At 44.2% G+C, this 18918-nt stretch overlaps 1 long non-coding RNA gene across 4 annotated transcripts in view; it reads left to right on the forward strand.

Annotated features, from left to right (window-relative positions):
• Window positions 1-670: 670 nt before the first annotated feature.
• LOC141578223 (uncharacterized) overlaps window positions 671-18918 on the forward strand; it is a 39765-nt gene continuing 21517 nt past the window's right edge. The window contains exons 1-5 of one of the 4 annotated variants that reach the window (XR_012508374.1): window positions 671-1608; window positions 8918-9077; window positions 9466-9742; window positions 12130-12360; window positions 12721-12854. This is a non-coding gene — a long non-coding RNA (uncharacterized LOC141578223). Of the gene's footprint in view, window positions 1609-8917; window positions 9078-9465; window positions 9743-12129; window positions 12361-12720; window positions 12855-13610; window positions 13941-16961; window positions 17821-18918 lie in introns of those variants that run through there. The other 3 variants (XR_012508373.1, XR_012508372.1, XR_012508371.1) reach the window with 3 other exon arrangements.

The following is an 18918-nucleotide window of genomic DNA, read 5'->3' on the forward strand; positions in this document are numbered from 1 at the left end:
ATCAGATTCTTCCAGTCCTGTAAATGGGTTCCGTGGCCCCAGCCCCGGGAGAGCTGGTCATAAGGGCCATATCGTGAGGGGTGGGATGGGAAGGCAAGGTCTAAGAGCTGGCATCACTGAGATTCCACACTCGCTAAACACAGACCCCAGAGCCTAATTGTTGTCAGGTTCTGTTCTGGATTTGAGAGTGTGTTCAGACATCATTCTTGCCCTTCAGGGGTCACTGCCTGGGTGGAAGTAACCTTTACATAAATCTGGGGAGGATGACAATTAAGTAGATGGGCTGTTATGATTCTCAGTGTGCCCAGGCTCGCTCTTCCAGGCACTCGTGGGACTAACGAGAGTCATGTTATTCACTCATACACTGATTTATTACCCTTGAATTGATCATTTGTCCCACAGTAAGTGAAACAAGCGATGAGGAACCTGAGTTTTGTCCCCTTTCCTAGCACTGATTGTATCTGTCAGTCAGGCGCCCTGCGTATGCATTGTGAAATGGTGGTATTTCTTGCCCAATGGGACTGCACTGTCAGTTCTGAGAATCAGGGGAGACACGTGGGTAGGACAGCACACTGACACATATGGCACCCCCCCCACCCCATGAGACAGCATTGTCGATGCTCAGGTGACCCGATGTAGACCCGCGGTGCTAAATCTGAGCATGTTTAGTGATCTTGGTGGCTATGAAAATACAGACTGCCGGTCCCTAATTCTGGAGACTCTGAGGGTGTGCACCCCAGAATTCTGCATTTTAAGAAGCACTTTAACTAATTCTGATGAAGATGATCTGAGTGTCCCACTGAGAAACACTGGTGTGCGATGCACCAGTATTGAGGATTCTCAGGGAGCGATGTTTTTTCAGGATGGTCCAAGGGCCCTCACGAGACTTTTGCCTTGGGTGTAATTGTATGTGTTCGAAAGTGATGTCTCTCACTTCCAGTGCTTGTCAGCATGCTCTGTGCAGGGATTTGCTCTCAGCAGATATCAAAAACTATAAGTCTTCAGGTCACCGAGCTAGAGTGTGGGCGATCTTTTATTTTGGTTTTCTTTATTGCAATGCGGAGTCTCCCGAGAAGAGATTCAGACTGAACAGCTTTGTGTCGGACTTTGGAAGACCGCTGGTGCCCAAGGGGTTCTCTGGCAGCACAATGACGAATCTAGGTCCCTCTTTCACTGCTACGTCAATGAAGTGGACCGCATGGACAAGGCCAAAGCTGGTATCCCAACCACAGCCCTTGACAGTGATGTTCGGCTCCAGGAAGCCATCAGATGCAGCAGGTGGCCAGAGAAGGAGCCTAACGGGCTCATGAAATGTGACACCCCCAGCTTCATCAACACGGACCAGAACTCTTCCTTTGGGGAAGATGATCTCCTGATTTTGGAACCACCGATTGTTCTAGAAAATAAGCCAGTTGCCCAGACCTCACACAAAGACTTGAATTGGAAATGTGCTTTGTCAAGTGTTTCTCTGAAGATGTGAAGTCTGTCTTTGTATGGCAGGAAGTCCCCTTTCACAAAATTGTATGTGTTTGTGTCTGAGAGAGAGAAATGGAGACAGACAGAAAGACGGAGACAGAAGAGAGCCCCCTCAGAAGAGAGCTAGTTAAGGTGAGTTTTTGTGCCTTAGTAAACATTTGGGGTTTTGGGGGGAACAAAGTATTTACACTGTCTCATTCTCCTCGTTGGAAACCTTGGCCCCGTCCTCAGTGTCAGCGGCCTTGAACGGGGTTGCCATGGTGCTTTTCATCTGGCACCGCCACTTCCACGCTCTGCCTTTAGCACGTTGCTTTGCCTCCCAGGGCTGCCACCCTTTAAACTGTAATGTGAGGAGTCTGGAGTAGATGATCCATCCCAGCTCTGCTGTTTTGCAAATTTCTGATTTCGTATTCGGATGAGGCTGGGATACACCCAGAGCAGCATAAACCAGGCCCTACCTCCTGTCTCTTGCTGGGGCATCCCTCAGGTCTGTGCCTTCTACTCAAGCCTTTACTGAGCCCAGCTTTTGTCAGGAGCCCAAGTGCCTACCGGGATGGCAGGAGACCTGTCTCTCCTGGTCACGGTGGCAGACATTTCTATTGGTTGTGCTGAAACAGCTCTTCTGAGATCCTCCGGCCACCCTTGCTCCAACCTGAGGACAGACCTACCGTTCCTTTCCTAGGAGGAGGATCAATCCATGGTGCATTTTATGACAATCCTGTCCCCAGGAATGCACGGAAGGTTATCAGCTGAGTGAGGGGAAGTGCCTCTGTGTCTCTGTGTCCCTGTATCTCTGTCTGCTCACAGTGCCCTGCCACCGGCTACTGAACAAGAAAAGTGCTATTCACCATGCTGTGTCTTTTGCAGATGTGTAGGTGATGGTCTTGTGGCTCATGTGTGGGCTTTGTGCTGGGATGGTGAAGGGCTTATAAATACCTCATCAACATGTATTCGAGATGGCCTGGTGCCACACAGACTTGATTCATGAAGGCATCAAGCCTGCACACTGGTTTGGAAACAACTTGGTTTTGATCAGTCACACTGCATGCATGACTCACTGCTGATCTCTGGGTGGTTTTTTCATTTTAGATTTATTCACCCAGTGTCTTGCTTAAGCTGAAAAATACATTTATTTCACTAGAATATTCTCAGATTCTTTGTTTTCACACATCCAGTTGTTTAATTCCTTTAAAAATCATTTTGTGTTTATAATGCCTCCTAATATCTATCATCTCTAGGTTCCCAGTGGCCTGAGCCATGCACCAGATTTGATGTAGGAACTGTTCCACCAAAAGAAATCCCTTTGCCATAATATCTTTTGAGGAAAATATTATTCTTTAAGGCTCTAACAGTAAATCGTAGAACAAAGCATGGAACATTTATTGTAGTTAATACATGTTCATGCAAAAAGAAATGATATTTTCATTAAACAATGTTGATTTTAATAACTTTTACTAATGTGAATATTATTACTCATAATTTAAGTAACCAAATAAAACCACAGTTATTTATTATGAAGTTTGAAAACTATTTACACTGTCTCTCAATTAGAGGTAGCTTTATTAGAAGACTGAAGGGTATTTAAAAGATGGAAAAATACCCATGATGACACCATCATTTTTATTAACTAAATATCAAGAACTGTGCAGGGTTAAGATTGAACCCTCTGCAAGCTCTCAAGTTAGCATGAGGTAGTTTGTGGATGCTGCCAGAAGACAGGAGACTCCCCCAGGTTCAGAGACAAAGAACTTCTTGCCAGCACAGCAGGCAGCTTGGGGTTCATGTTCATGTTGGTTCCTGAGTTTCTTTCCTTTTGCTGTTCTAACAAAGGACCACAGACTCAGTGGCTTAAAGCAATACACATTCATCATCTCACTGTTCTTTTGTGCAGAAGTGCAAAGTCATTGTCAGTGGGCTTAAACCAACGTGTGGCCAAGGCTACGTTCCACACCGAGGCTCTAGGGAGGGATTCGTCTTCCTACCTTTCCCAGCTTGCAGAGGTGTTCACACTCCTTGGCCCAGGGCCCTGTGTCACTGTGACCTCTGCTGCCACTTTACATCTCTGTCTCTGACTATATAGATATAAAGGAAGAGTCTTCGACATCTGGTATGGACCCTTTTTCCTAAATGGACATTGTATCTCTATTTATGTGCAGATTAAAACCCCTTCCCTCCAGGGTGTGGTGGCATCAGCTCACAAGATTACCACTCTGGGCTTTAAGTGTCCTCTTTGTATTGACACCTGGGAACTTCTCTTTCCATAGTTAGCTCTCTGTTACATTTGTTGTTGTATTTTACCCGGCATTACTGAAAGTTTTACTTAAAATGGATCCTAATTAGCTCTGTTTACCTGTTTCCAGAGCTGAAGGCTTCAGTTCTAGATTATCTGTTTGATTTCTCTTAAAAATACATTCCAGTATATTTCTCTGGTGAAAGTCTTTACCCTGTTGTCTATTCTCCCATAATTTCCTTATTTTCTTGAATATATTAAAAGTATTTTATAGCCTTTATTGGTAACTCTGATGCCTACATCACCTGGGGGTTTGCATCCTTTGTCTAATGTTTCTTATTCTCATATTATCCGTTATATAGTCTTGACATGTTGCATGTCTTGAAATTCTTTATTACATGGCAGACATTGCAAATGAAAAATCCATATGTTATTTTCCGTGAGAGGTTTTCTACCTTCCTTTTAGGCAAACAGGGTGAGGGACTGATCATGTCGCTCCAATCAGGCGCTGAGGTGGATCAGGACTGAAGTGCCTTTTTTCTTAAAACAGCTTTGAGGTATACTTGGCAAAGTAATTTTCACACGTATAAAGTGTACAGCTAATACGTTTTGACATAAGTATATCCCCAAGAAACCATGACCACATTCAAGAGAGTGAACATACCCATCACCCACAAAGCTTCTCTCCTGCCATTTGTTGTCCCTCCCTCCCTCCCCATCTCTTCCCCTGGAAACCATTGATCTGCTTTCCATCACAACATATTGGTCTGCATTTTCAAGATCCTTGTATGAATGGATTAATGCAGTATCTACTCTATGTTGTCTGACTTCTTTCATTCAGTGTAATTATTTTGAGAGTCATCTGTGTTGCTGTATTAATAGCTTATTTTTCTTATAGCAGAGTATTGTTTAGTGCTGAGTTTTTACTGAAGAGTTTGTTGTGAGCAGTGTTTGGATAGACCATCATTTGTTTCTCCATTTACTTCTTGATGGATGCATGGGTTATTTACAACTTGAGCTATTATAAATAAAATTGCAGTGAATATTTGGTTACAAGTCTTTATATGGACATATGCTTTTCTTTTCTAAAGCACCACATGAGGAATATCTGGGTTATATGGTAGATAGGTATTTACCTTTTTTAAAGAAACTGTTAAAGACTTTTCCAAAATGGTTGTACTATTGTAAATTCCTTGTGGTGTGTATCAGCTCTGGTTGCTCTACTTCCTTACCAGCACTTTGTAAGGTCGGTCTTTCTAATCGTATTCATTCTTGTATGTATGTGTACTAGTATCTCACTGTGGTTTTTGAAAGCATTTCTCTAATGACTAATGGCATCTTTAATCAGCATCTTTTCATATGCTTATTATCCATCTGGATATCTTTACTGAAGTGTGTTTTCTGGCCTCATTCATTCATTCAGGTGTTTGCATTATTATTGAGTTTTGAGACCTCTTTATTCTGGATCAGATACAAAGAGAGACCTTTATCAGATATATGATCTGCAAATAGCTTCTGTCTAAGGCTTGTCTTTTCATTTGCTTAGCAGTGTTTAGAACAGCTTTGAAGAGTCTTCATTTTGATAAAGTTCACTCTATCAGTTTCTTTTTAAAATAGATTATACTTTTGGTGTCATAGCAAAGAAATATTTGCCAAACCCAAGGTCATAAAGCTTAAGCCTATGTTTTTCTCCTAGCTGTTTTATAGTTTTAGATTTCCTATTAAGATCTATGATCCATTGTGATTTAATTTTTGTATATTTTGTGAGGTGTGGATCAAAGTTCATTTTTTTTTTTTTTGCATATCACTATCTAATTCTTCCAGCACTACTTGTTGAAAAGATCCTTTCTCCACTGCATCCTTTTTGAGAATCAATTGTCTATATAAGTGTTGGTTTAGTTCTGAACATTCTATTCTGCTCCATTATTCTATTTTCCTGTTTTACACCAACACCATACTTTCTGATTACTGTAGTTTAAAAAAAAAAAAAAAAAGGCTGAAAATCAGATAGTGCAAGTCTTCCAACTTTGTTTTTCTTGTTCAAAATTGTTTTGGATATTTGGGATCCTTTGAATTTTTATATGAATTTTAGAATCAGTTTTAAAATTCCTTACATCCTGTTCTGCCAAATTTCCACCCATGTCTTTGGCCATCTCCAAAGCCACATTTTCTGAAGAAGTCTCTCTAGATCCCAGGTGAAAGGAATTTCTGTTTCATCTGTGCTCCAATCACATTTGATAATATTTGATTACATTTATTCATATTTGGCTGGATGTACTTGTGTGATCTTTCCTGCCATATAGTAAATCTCTCAAGATTTGGAATCTTGACTTGGTTCCCTCTGTCTGCTGAGAAAACTAGTTCTATGCTTTGCAGGAGTGAGCCCTGCAGTAAGAGGTATCTGCAGCACACATCTAGCTCATTGCTTGCATATCGTCAAGGAATCCTGCCGATTTAGAATTGTTTATTGATTGTTGTCTCCAAGACGGCTCAGCCTTTTTTATTTCTATTGCTACTGCTGCAGTTTCAAAGGAAAATGGGCTAATTATTTTCCAAATATCAAAACATACTGTAATTGAGCTGTGACGCAAATTATGTGCTGCTGTTTCTTAACAACCTGCTTAGTGTTCACAGGTACCTTCACTCATGGAACTTTTGGGAGAATGTCATATCCTCAGAGATAGCAATGCTGTCTTTGGCAACCTGAGCGGTAGTATCTGAACTCACTCCTGCTGTTTTTCCAGTGCCCCCTCTAGCCCTCCTCCAGCCCTCCATGGGGGGCCTGCAGTCCTTCCCTCGAAAATCCTGTTGTTTCTCAGGAAGAATTCCCTATGAAACATATTCATGTCCTTCTTGTGGGGACATTCAGTCCAGAGACCTGACAGCAGGGGAAAATGTTTAGACTGCTTTTGGTAGAACGTAAATTCTTCCATACTTGTTAGAAGCAAATCCAATGAGGAAACTGTGTTGGCATCTAACAAATCAGGATAAATGTCTGATGAGGAAGATCAGCTTCCCCATCCCACTCAGGCGTCATGTTGATGTGACGCTCACCTTGGCTAACATTTTCTCCTGTGAGCAACGTGAAGTTCAAGACGTTATGAATGGCTTTTTGTTTTTCTTCCTTAGTCTTTCCACATTCACTGTGTCTGGTGAGATTATATGAATCCTGCTTATTTTCAGCCCAGCACTAAGCTTTTTAAAAGGATCACGTGTTTAAAAGGCTAGTGGACAATTTGTTAGAAGATTGAAATCCTTAGACTTTGGTCCTAGAGTTGAATCTTGGTTACTGGTGAATGAGAATTCCCGTTAAAATTTTAAATTCAGTGATATAAAGTTTTAAAAATAGTTAAATATTAGTCAATTTCATTAAACACTACAGCAGTTATTTACTTTTAAGCCTGTCTCTGGGGCAATTTTGCAATGATTCCCTCCCTTTATTAATTCCCTCTTTATCAGAATCCTTGAGAGGTCCCTGTCATCATTGTCAGTATCATCATCATCATCACCATCATCATGGAACTGATTCCTCTGGGAGATTCTAGGAAAATAAAGAGCTGGACGGGGTTATGTGCAGGTCAGTGTGTGCATATACAGTAAGAACAGTTGTCAGACATTAGATTCAAGATACCCATTCCATTTAGAGAAGAATGTGGTCATGAAATCCTGATGTGCTGAATGAAGGAAGCGATGGGAACAGGGTAGTCAATGGAAAGGAGGAGGAAGTGAGCGAAGCGGGGAGCATAGGTCCTTGGTTAGGTGATCAGCACATTGGTGAGAATGAGGGGAGTGTTATGGCAGAATCATGTCCCTCCCCGGCCACAGGGTAGCCACCTGTGACATGTTACTGTACATGGCAAAATGCATGACAGATATTTTAGGACAAAAATCTTAGAGGATTTCTGTCTTCTAAATTGTCTATCAGTTAGCATTTTAAACCCATGATACATTATTAAAGATTAGTGCAGGGGGACAAATAAAAAGGATTCATATAATCTCACCAGACATACTGAATGTAGAAAGGCTAAGGAAGAAAAACAAAAAGTCATTCATATGTGCCTTGAACCATAAAATGCCCATGAGAGGAAATGTTACACAAGGTGAGTGTCACAGCCACATTCATAATGCCTGAATGGGATGGGACAAGGGGATCCTGAGATGAGACAATAGGGCGAGTAGCCTGGATTGTCCAGGTGGGCTGAATGTAATCACAGGGGTCCTTGAAATGGAGGACATTTCCCAGCTGAGTTTAAAATCAGAGGGAGGTGTAGCCATAGAGCAATGTTCAGAAAGGCTGCTGACCATGAAAATGGAGGAAGTCGTGGGGCACAAGCTAAGGAAGGTGGGTGACCTCTGGAAACTGGAAAAAAACAACAACAACAAGGAAACATTCTCTTCTAGACCCTCTAGAAGGAAGGAACCCTGCTGCTACCTTGAATTTAGCCCAATGAGAACTGTGTTGGATCTCTGACCTCCACAGCCATAAGCTGATAAATCTGTGCTGGTTTAAGCTCTTAAGCTTATGGAAATTTCTTACATTGGTAAGAGGAAAATAACATAGTGAGCCGTAGTGTAACGGATTAAAGGTATAGGATGGGGTGTGGAGAGGATTCTGACATTTACAACTAAAAAACAACCAGGTGAAGTGGAAGGTGTTTTAAGGAAGACCTACCTGGCAGGGCTATTAAGCAGACTGGAGCGAGGGGAGCATTGGAGTTAGAGGAATCAATTAAATCTCTACCAGAAAAATAAGGAATAAAATGTAACAGGGCTTCAGTGATAGTGGATGTAGGAATGGAAATGGGCAGAGAGACATAAATATTACTTTGAAATTAGCTACAGGTTTGATGACTGCATGTTGGGGAGATTTAGCCGATGTGTGGACTGAATGTTTGCATCCCCTCAAAATCCATATGTCGAAACCCCATCTCCCAGGGTGATGGTATTGGGAGGTGGGGCCTTTGGGACGTGATTAGTAGGATAAATTGAGGTCATGAGAGTAGAGCCCTCATGAATGGGATTAGTGTTCTTATACAAGCCCCCAGAGTGCTTGCTTCTCTCTGCTCTCTGGGATATGAATATATTGGGAAGACAGCCATCTTCGAGCTGGCAATCCTCTCAAGGATACATTGACCTTGAAAGTCTCAGCCTCCAAACCATAAGGAATATGCTGGTTGTTTAAGCCACCCGACCCACGGTAATTTGTTACAGCACCCCAGACTGACGAAGACAGTGGAGAATGCCTCTGAGTTTGGCACTGATTGCCTGGAGAATGCTGAAACCCAGGGAAGTGGGCAGCACAGACGTTTACTCATTTAATCCTGCCAACACAGTAGGAGATAGAGTCTACATATTCCTCGCTACTTAAAAGGTAAGGAAAAAGAGGCACAAATAATAACAACGACAACAAAAACAACAATAATTTGTCCAAGATTCACACAGAACCCCCTGGAGGCAGAGTGAGAATTTATACCCAGGCAGGCTGGCCCCAGAGCCCCTGCTCATAACTAATAAGTCAGATCACCTTGCTTATGTGGATCAGTTTTTTTCAACTGTGATATGAGGGTACTGTGTCCAGTAACTTATAATTTCAAAATACTTCACTGTAACGGAATCATTAGTCACAGGCCTTACAAACCACAGAAACCTACACATACAAAAATATCTCGTTAGGTCAAGATAACCAATAACGTTTTTAAATATTATACCTGCTGGGCCTTTGCAATAAAATGTCTTTTTATAATTCTGTCTGGCTACAGAATAACTTCATAATCCTGCATGTTGCTGGTGGCTCCCATGTTGGACAGCACGGGCCTAGAGATTTTAAATTACTTGCCCAGACTCGCCCAGGAAGCTCGTGGTGGGATCCGAGCTATAGTCTGGGACTTTTCCTTCCTATCCAACAAGTCCCTCATGGAAGTTTAGAAGCTTCTCCTTTGGTGCCCAGCTGTCTATCCGTACTTATAACATCTTGTCAGGTGTTCCAGCCTGCTCCTGAACATCAGCCAGAACCCACTTCTGCTCTATTTTGTCCAGGTAATACCTTCTAGCAACTTCCATTGCCTTCTTGGCATCAGTTCTTACCTGGAAGGGTAGTGGCTAGAGGTGGAAATGTGTCCACATGACAGGTTTTTCATAAACATAGCAGGAGTGGTCAAGAGAATAAAACGTCAGGAAGATGAGTAGAAGCAGGTCATTTAATATACCAAATGGGTACTTTCAATGTGTGTGTTTCCGAGTCCAGGCTTGTTCTGCTCGTGCATTACAGGCCAATAAATCAGGAGACCAGGTTTTGGGGACAAGAAATAGCGACTTTAATTTGGAAAGCCAGCTGAGAAATGGTAGAATAATGTCCTGGGGAACCATCACCCCAAGTCAGATTTCAGGCTCTTCTTATATTAAAAATGGGAAGTGGGAATGCTTGGTTGTTGCAAACTTGGTGTATGAATTCTTTGTTGTTAGAATCCTTTGTTCTTGCAGCTCTTCACCTGGGTCACATCCGTGTAAACCTCCAACAAACAAATGTTGTTTTCTATTCTGTAACTTGTTATCTTTATGTGAATAGAAAAGTGTTAATATCCTTCAAAGTCAGAGCCTTGAGAATAGGGTCTCCTGTATATTTCAGGCTCTAGGCAACATTGTTTTACAAAAGGTGCAGAACCAACAAGACTAAGCCTAGGAAACAGGGCACAGGGTTAAAGTCAAAGGAACAGATCTAATATGGAGTCAGATTTTTTCTTTCCTATTTCAGTAGTGCCATGGAGAAGGCAGTTTGGGCAGCTTTTTGTAGGGTCCTGGAGGCTTTCTCTCTCAGCCTCTGTGTGCCTCTGTTGAAAACCCTTCATAGCTATCTGGCCTGCTGGAAAACCACTCCGCCTGTTTTGCCCTGAAGATGTGTTCTGTTTATAACTGATCTCTACTTCTTGGAAAACAACTCAATAAAAACTCAGTTGGTTTTCCACCAGCCATGGGCAGGGGTGAGGAATAGCACTTTATTATTTTATGAAAAAAAATAAAAGAAGTCTTAAAACAGCACTGGGCACATAGGAGAGAGTCAATAAATGCTTCCTGGCTGAAATCAAAAGTGATGGCTCAGTGATTCCATGGCTGCTTTATTTGCTGAGCTTGCTACTCCTTTGCTCCATTACACATTTTTTTTAACTGAAAAAGAAATACATGCATGTGGTTAAAAAATTTCAAACAGAGCACAAAAATACACAAGTGAAAGAAGTTTTCCCTCATCCTCTCTTCTTTCAGCCCTCCCTGGAGATGCCACTGTTTACAAACCTTTGTGTGTTTTCCAGATATGCTATGCACATTCCGACCTATGTATGTAAATTCCTTTAAAATATTACTTATTTTTAACTTAAAGGGATTTAAATCCTCAAGTGTCTTCTGCCCTGGTAATAGAAAAGAACAAATCTGACTCCATATTAGATCTGTTCCTTTGACTAAACCCTGTGCTCTGTCTCCTAGGCTTCATCTTGCTTGTAAAACAATGTTGCCTAGAGCCTAAAATATACAGGAGAGCCTATTTTGAATGCTCTCACCTTTAAGGATATTTAACACTTTTCCATTCATATAAAGATAACAAGTTACCTAATAGAAAATAACGTTTGTTTTGTTGGAGGTTTACAGGGATCTGACCCAGGTAGATAGCTGCAAGAACAAAGGATTCTAACAACAAAGAATTACTACATCAAGAAGATTGCAAAAACCAAGCTCGTAGGAAAGGAGCCTGAATTCTGACTTGGGGAGATGGTTTTCCAGGACATTAGTTTGCATCTAGGTCTACAGAAAGTTGCTATTTCATGCCCCAACACCTGGTCTCCCAACTTACTGGCCTGTCCTGCATTAAGGAGAATGAATTTGGACTCAGTAACACTCCTATCTTCCTAGCAAGATGGGCACTGGAATTGAGGGCAGCTATCCCACACCCAGGGACATACTGTGTGCCCTTGATGGTTCCCCGAGTGTGGGGAGTGGTTTACCCAGGAAGGATGGGGACTATGCACCAAAACTCAGGCAGTATGCTCCTTTTGGGATCTGACCTTGTACCTCCCGCTCCCCGCCAGCACAACACCTGGGACAGTGGAGGTAAGGCAGATATATTGCCTGCCTGTGTCCCAGCGTGTAAAAGGGGAATATGTACTCTTTCCAAGGTAGTTCTGAGCGACAACACCTGCGGGTGCTTGGTTCCCAGAGCAAAAGGAAACCCAGCTCCGCTTGGGGGCAATGGGTGTGATCCCCGTAGGGGTCCTGCAGAGGCCTTGGGTGGAGGGCTGTGCCAGGGAGTTAAAATACGAGCTGCGGGCCTTGAAGGGTTAGAGAAGTGTGCAGAGGCAGGACTGCTGCCTCCTTCAGGATGCCCCCAGAGTTAAAACTATTTCTCTCCATCTCTGCTACTCTCCTCCACACTCCAGATCCCTGCCTTCTCTCTGCTCCTCCTGTCCATGTCTCTCCCTCCACTTTTCCCCTTCTCCCCTCCTCCTCCCATCTTCTCCGTCCCTCCCTTCCCCAACTTCTCTTGCAGAACACAGAGAGGATCGCTGGCCCTCCTGCGCATGCGCAGTGTGTGCCAGCTGGACCGAGGGTTGGAAGCTGCAACTCCGAGCCGGGGATCGGCCCCAAAGGCTTCTCAGCTCTTTCGCCCGGTAGGACTTTGGCTCCTTCCCTGGCGCCCCGGCCACAGCTGTCCAGGGCCAAGTGTGCACTTGCCGCCTCTCGCCCCAGCCGGGCTCCCCTCAGTCCGCGGCTGGCGTCCCCTTCCCCTCTCCCGCCCGCGAGTCCTCTCCTCCCGGGCTGCCTCTCCTCGGCCGCCGGCCCGTCCCCGCCCCTGGGCTGGCTGTGTCCCGGGCGGGCGGGTTCTGCGGACCCGGACGGGGGCGGGCGGCTGGGGCTGGGGCTGGGGCTGGCCTCCGAGCGGGGCTACAGCCCGCGTCTCCCCCCCCGCTTTCCCTGACCCGCGACCCCGGGGCTGCCCTCCTCTCCCTTTCCCGCTACCTGGGGACCAGCTCAGTGGTGTGGGCGCTGCTCCCCGGGCTGAGAGCCTCCGGCTGTGAACCCCAGCTTCTCCTGTTGGAGTCGGGAAAAGGGAGCGTCAGTGCTGAGCGAGCTTCCGTCTCCTCCCTCAGTGTTTCTGCCCCAGGTAAGTACCTTGAACACTTTCACGTGTTTTGATGGCGGTGCTTGATGATGTCACTGTTTTCATAGTGAGAGGGATTACAGTGTTGAAAGCAAGGCTTGGTTCAGTTAAAAATGAGCTGAAGGCATGAGGCTGTGACATCCTCCATCCTTCCCTCTCCCAGGGTGAAACGTGTGGCCGTCTTTCTTAAAAAGATAGTTACAGTCCCTAACTAGCCCAGCCCAGCTAGGGTGTGTTAACAGGAACAGCACCACCAGAGGAGTTGGAGACTCAGGGACTTTGCAGTCCTAAAGAGCTCCTGGCAAAATTTGGTTTGTTTTGGTTTTTTTGTTCTTCTTAAATTGTGGGGCAGACTAGTAGTATAGAGGGAAAAATAATTGTCAAGAAATATTTTTTCATTTAACATCTTTATTGTGATATTGTTCACACACCATGAAGTCCACCCACTTAAATGCTACAATTCAGCAGCTTTAGCATATTCACAGTGGTGCAACCATTAATATTCCAGAACGTTTTCATCACTTCAGAAAGACCAGTGGAAATGAATGACCTATCCACCCCTTCCCAGTGCTGGTTCTAAAGAAGTTTCTTGGTTGTTCCTGACCATAAATTATCTTGTTACCCATAAAAACTCTGGTAGGAAATCTAAACAGAATTGTATTGAATCTGTCTATCAAAGCAAGAAGAATTAATGTCTTTATGGCATAAATTTCTTCTACCCATGAATATATCTCGGACCCTATATTTTCATATTTCCAGAGCCTGGCCCATGGGAAGTCCTCTTTAATTGTTGGGTTTGTGAATGATGAGATTCTATACATCGTTAGTTGCAACTGAAGCCTTTCACAGAAGAGAAAATAAACTCACTGAAGCCAAGTGACTCTCTGATGGTCAGAAAGAGTGACAGCCAGTGCTGGAGTGACCCAGTGGACTTGGTGTTTGTAACCAGATTTCTCTAGCACCTACAGCTAAGGGGATCAGAGTATTCTTTTATTTTTTCTAAATGGCGTTGCTTTTATTTTTACTTATTTTTTAAAATTACTTTTTATTGAAGTGTAGTCAATTTAGAATGTTAGTTTCAGATGTACAGCAGAGATTCAGTTATAAACATATGCATATGTTTCTACATATGTTTTAGATTGTTTTTAGTACAACTCATTACAAGAAATTGAATATAGTTCCCTGTGCTATATAGTAGGTCCTTGTCATTTATTTTATATTTATTAATGTGTATCTGTTAATCCCCCTTTTCCTGCCTGCTAACCACAGTTTGCTTTCTATGTCCATGAGTCTATTTCTAGCAGCACCGTATTTGCTAGTAATATATGCTGGTTGGCTGCTTTCAGTTTCAGTAATTCCACCTTATCTGTGGGCATTTTCCTTCTGGTGGGCCTGTGTGTGGTTTGCACACGTGATATAAGAGTTGTGTATTTGGGAGAACTCCAGGCCTCATGTAGTGCCTGGTACAGAGTGCCCACTGAGCTGATGCTTGAACTGGGAAAAAAACATAGTAAACGTTGGAATTTCCACTATGGTTGAGACTTCCAGGTTTCCATAACCTGTTTAGCCCACCTTAATGTTGGCTGCACCCATACTGGGTAATTTGGTGGAACTTCATGGTATGGTGGTGTAGAGACGGGGCCTCGTATGCTTCTTCTCTTTCCGTTTTCTAAGACTCATTCTCCTGGGCCTTCCAGATCCTCCCCCAGAAGTGCCCAAGGCTGGCTTGGTGCTGCGCTGAGGCAATATTTGTTAATAAGACCCTTTCCTCATCTCTTCTGAGCCTCCGTTTCCTTCTCTGCACAATGAAGACTTAGACTAGAAAAGTGCTTTTCAGTTTCTTTTAAGCCATGTTTCCTTTGAGAAACCGAATATACAAATCTCTCCTCCCATTCAACATACAGATTTTGACACATCCTCCAAGGAATGACATAGCTCTTTGTGGAAAATTGAAGTGATTGTGATTCCAGGTGGCACAGAAAAGACTCTTCAGACATTTATTGCAGGGAGAGGGCAGGAAAGGGGCAGTATATCCCACTTTCTAGTGTGAGCACTGGAACAGGGGCTTGGGTTTAAATACAGTGTCTGACGTGGGCTCAGTCTAATCTTTTTTTTTTTTTTGCCTCTCTCTAATCTTGCACAATGTGATAAACCTCTCTCCCTCAGTTTCTTAATGCATCAAGTTGGGGTGATAATAGTTTAAGTCTTTTGTGAAACATTATACACATAAGACATTTGTTTCTCGGTAGAAACAAAACCTGCGAGAGAATCAGGGATTTTTTAAAAAAAAAAAAATCTTGTCCACAGCACTCTGTCTGTGTCTATTTTGAAGTTCCTTGAGGGTGAGTGTTGGGTCTAAAGTCCATCGTGGGACAGGTGGCCCATGGGTCTGTGTGCCGCAGATTGCCCCCTCCTCCCCAGTCCTCTTCCTCTCAGTCCAGGATGAAGTTCCCTAGTAGATTTACACAGAGATCTTGTGGAAATGGCTTTTCATTTTATTGTTTCATGAAGAAGGGCTGCCATCATGATCTCTGTAGTCTGCTTTTGGTGACCTGAAGGCTATGCAATTACGTTTTTCTATTTAATAAATAGAAAAATATTACAAGTACAAAATTAGACCTACGGTGGTGGCAGGGGCTCTTGAAAGTGGGGACCATTAGCTTTGTTAGTTTCAGGTGCAGGGGCCTCTGGCCATGAGGACACATCATCGTGCTCTGAAGTTTGAGGGACCAGTGGGCTCAGTGGCAATATTTACTGAGTGTATCTCATGGGCTGGGCATTGACCTATTTGTACTGTGTGTTCCTTATTTGAGACAGTGAGCTCATTTAACCTCAATAGCCTCTTTAATAAATTAGACTTTTTATTTTGAGATATAATGTAGATTCCCATGTAGTTGTAAGAGATAATATGGAGAGGGCCTACGGACTTTTTGCCCAAGTTTCTTTAAAGGTTCCATCTTGCAAAGTTGGGATACAATTCAGTAATGACTCACTAACCCTTTGAGGTTTGTGTTATTGCCCTCATTTCTATTCATGATTAATCTGGGGTTAAGAGGAGCACACAGGCCTGCCCAGGTCACACATGGTTAGTGTAGAGTCGGGTGAAACGTGGGCTTGGGATTTCCAGGCAGTACCATCATGATGCTCTGTGGCAGGGAGCAGCATTCACTTTGCTTGTCCATTCATTCAACAAGCATTTATTGAGTAAACTCTGTGGGTCAGATGCTATCATAGGTTTATCTGATTCTTCAGCAGTATGGAGAATCCGGTAATGTTTCCTTCTTTTTTTTTAATCTGAGAAAATTAGCTCTGAGATGTTATAAACCGCCCAAAGGAAATATAGCTCATAAATGAGGGATAGTAAATTTGTACAGTTCCTTCTTCTTATGCAGGTGGTACCCTTGGCATTTTACACTTGTAAACTTCCATAATCCAGATATATTCTTGTAAGGCAAGTATTATTTGTTTAATTGAAGTATACTCATGTTTACAATGTTGTGTCAATTGCAAGGTGTTTTTTTTTTTTTTCTTGAATTTGGAATTCAAAAAATATTTTTTGAGGGGGGTAAATAGGTTTATTTATTTGTTTCATTTTTTTTTTAAATGATGTACTGAGGATTCAACCCAGGACCTCATACATGCTAAGCATTTGCTCTACCACTGAACTGTACACTCCTCCCCAAAGCAAGTTTTCTTATCAAGTATTCTGCAGCTTAGGAGTTCAAATAAATTGGAGTTGAAATCCAGGAATTTTGATCCTACTGTGTTTCTTTGCATTATATCCTGCTGAGGGGTGTGGAAGCAGTTCCTTTATTCATTCCTTTATTCAGCAGTTTTGAGCACTGACCTTGCATCAGAGCCTGGCTAGGTGCTTGGAAACAGAAAACAAGAAATGACCCTTTTCTGCAGAGGGCGGAGGCCTAGACCAAAAGCTGCGTAATGTGATCTGAGCTGCGGTAGCCATGTGCAGACGCTGAGGACAAACTGTACCCCCGGCTTTGCTTGGGCTTCCCCTGCCTTCTGACTTGTACACACCAGGTCACCGCAACCCAGTGAGGCCCGCAGCCCGCAGCACAGTATGTACCTCGGTCTCCTCTTCCCTCTCGTCAGGGCCTGCAACATGAACATCCCTGACTACGTGCAGTGTGCTGAGGACCACCAGACTCTCCCCGTGGTGGTCCAACCCGTGGGGATCATCTCAGAGCAGAATTTGTTATGCATCTATAAGCGAATCTCCTTGGTGAGGCAGATCAGCCCGTGCGGCTCGCAGTGGGCACTCTGTATCCACTAAAGTCACCACTATGCGCCCGAGAATGGGTGGAGCGACTTCCAGACCCACCACAAGGTCGTGGGCCTTGTCACCATTACCGACTGCCTCTTGGCCAAGACCTTCGAGAAGCTCCACGTGCAGAGGAGCTGTATGGCACCACGCTCTATGACTCTCGGCTCTTTGTCTTTGTGCTGCATGGGGAGGTGGCCGAGCAGCCGCGCATGAACGTGGCCGTCAATTTACGAGGACTGCAGGGTGGTGGAGAAGAGGATCGAGGACTTCACTGAGTCTCTCTTCATCATGCTCAAGTCCAAGTGGCTGGACGTTGCATCCGACAAGTCTGGGGACAAGATCCTCCTGCTCTACATCCTGTTTGAGAATGAGGACTTCGTGGGACTGGACACAGAGAACAGGAAAGTCTACCTGGATGCCCGGCCACCCTGGCTATGTGAAGGGTTGCTTCCCTACATCCAGAAAGGGATCAGCAAGGAGGAGGGCTGTCTTGTAGCCAAGGCGTGAGGGAGGAGCAACCCGCCGGTTTTCAGACGTTTAAAAGTGAATCCGCCTTTGTTTCGGAGAGATTCTTTTAGGGTTATTATGGACACTTACTCCCGCTTTTCAGCCAATTACCCTGGTGTGACCCCTGGAGTTGCTGTCCAATAGATTAGCCAAAGCCACTGATGCTAGGAGAGCTGGGGAGGAGGCTGCTCTGAGCTGAGATGTGCTCTAGGTCAAATGCACATCAGACGCTGAGACTTGTCTAGTAAATAGAACGTAAACTATCTTGTTACTTTCTTTATTGATTACATGTCAAAATGATAGTATTTTACATACAGTAGAATAAGTAAGATATGTTCTTAAAATCAGTTTCTAGGGGTTTTTTTGGGGGGGTTACCTCTTTAAATGTGGCAACTGGGAAACTTTCTTTACATGGCTCACATTTCATTCCTGTTGGACAGCCTCTCCTGGGACAGTCTCATCCCTGTGCTTATAGATGTCATGCTGAATCCTGAGATGCAGAATGAGGCGCTGGTTGAGCTGGGGGTGGAGCCAGTGTCTCCTGCTTCCCAGGTCCAGCACCTGCACGGCTCAGGCCCTCTCTCCCTGCCTGACAACCACCATGCCAATTGAGGACAACGGAAACACTGCCAGGGGCTTCCAAATGAACTCCTTACGCAGGGAAAGGCATGTCACGGAGTATGGGGCACAGCAGGGAAAGATTCGTCCTCACTTTGTCCCTGTGATTAGGTCAACGGACCCACTTTGCCTTGGAAGTGCAGACGAGTTCTTCTGGGCTGCCTACCCCCCCACCTTCTGCTCTGTTTCCCTGTGTATCTATTGAGATATCCCTCGAGAAGAAGAGGGTGAGATGCCTTTGCCGAGAGGTGGTCCCCATTTGCTGGGGAGATTGTGGGAATCTGTGTCCCCCCGGCCTACGGCCTCGGGCCTTGACTCTGGAGAGGGCTTATGGCGGTCCCACAGGTGACGGTCGGAGGACCTGGCACGTGCTGCCGGGCCCGAAGTGGAGGAGGTGTTCTGCGATTCTCTGTGAGTCTAAAATCAGATTCTACTTTCTGGTTGTTGGTAAGTTGGAGGAGAAGATGCCAGAGAATTGATAAAAAGATAGTCCAGACCAGTCCTGTGAGTGACAGGCACAGGGGACCCGAGTCCCACCTGCTTGTGGTGCCTGGCGGGCTCTGGATGAATTTTCACTTCCTCCCCGGACATACCTCTATGGCTTAAGGAAGGGACGAGGCATATCGTGGCCATGACCTGTACTTGTCCTCGCAGGGCCCT

This window comes from Camelus bactrianus, chromosome 7, assembly GCF_048773025.1.
Source record: "Camelus bactrianus isolate YW-2024 breed Bactrian camel chromosome 7, ASM4877302v1, whole genome shotgun sequence".
In the NCBI taxonomy this organism is placed as follows: domain Eukaryota; kingdom Metazoa; phylum Chordata; class Mammalia; order Artiodactyla; family Camelidae; genus Camelus; species Camelus bactrianus.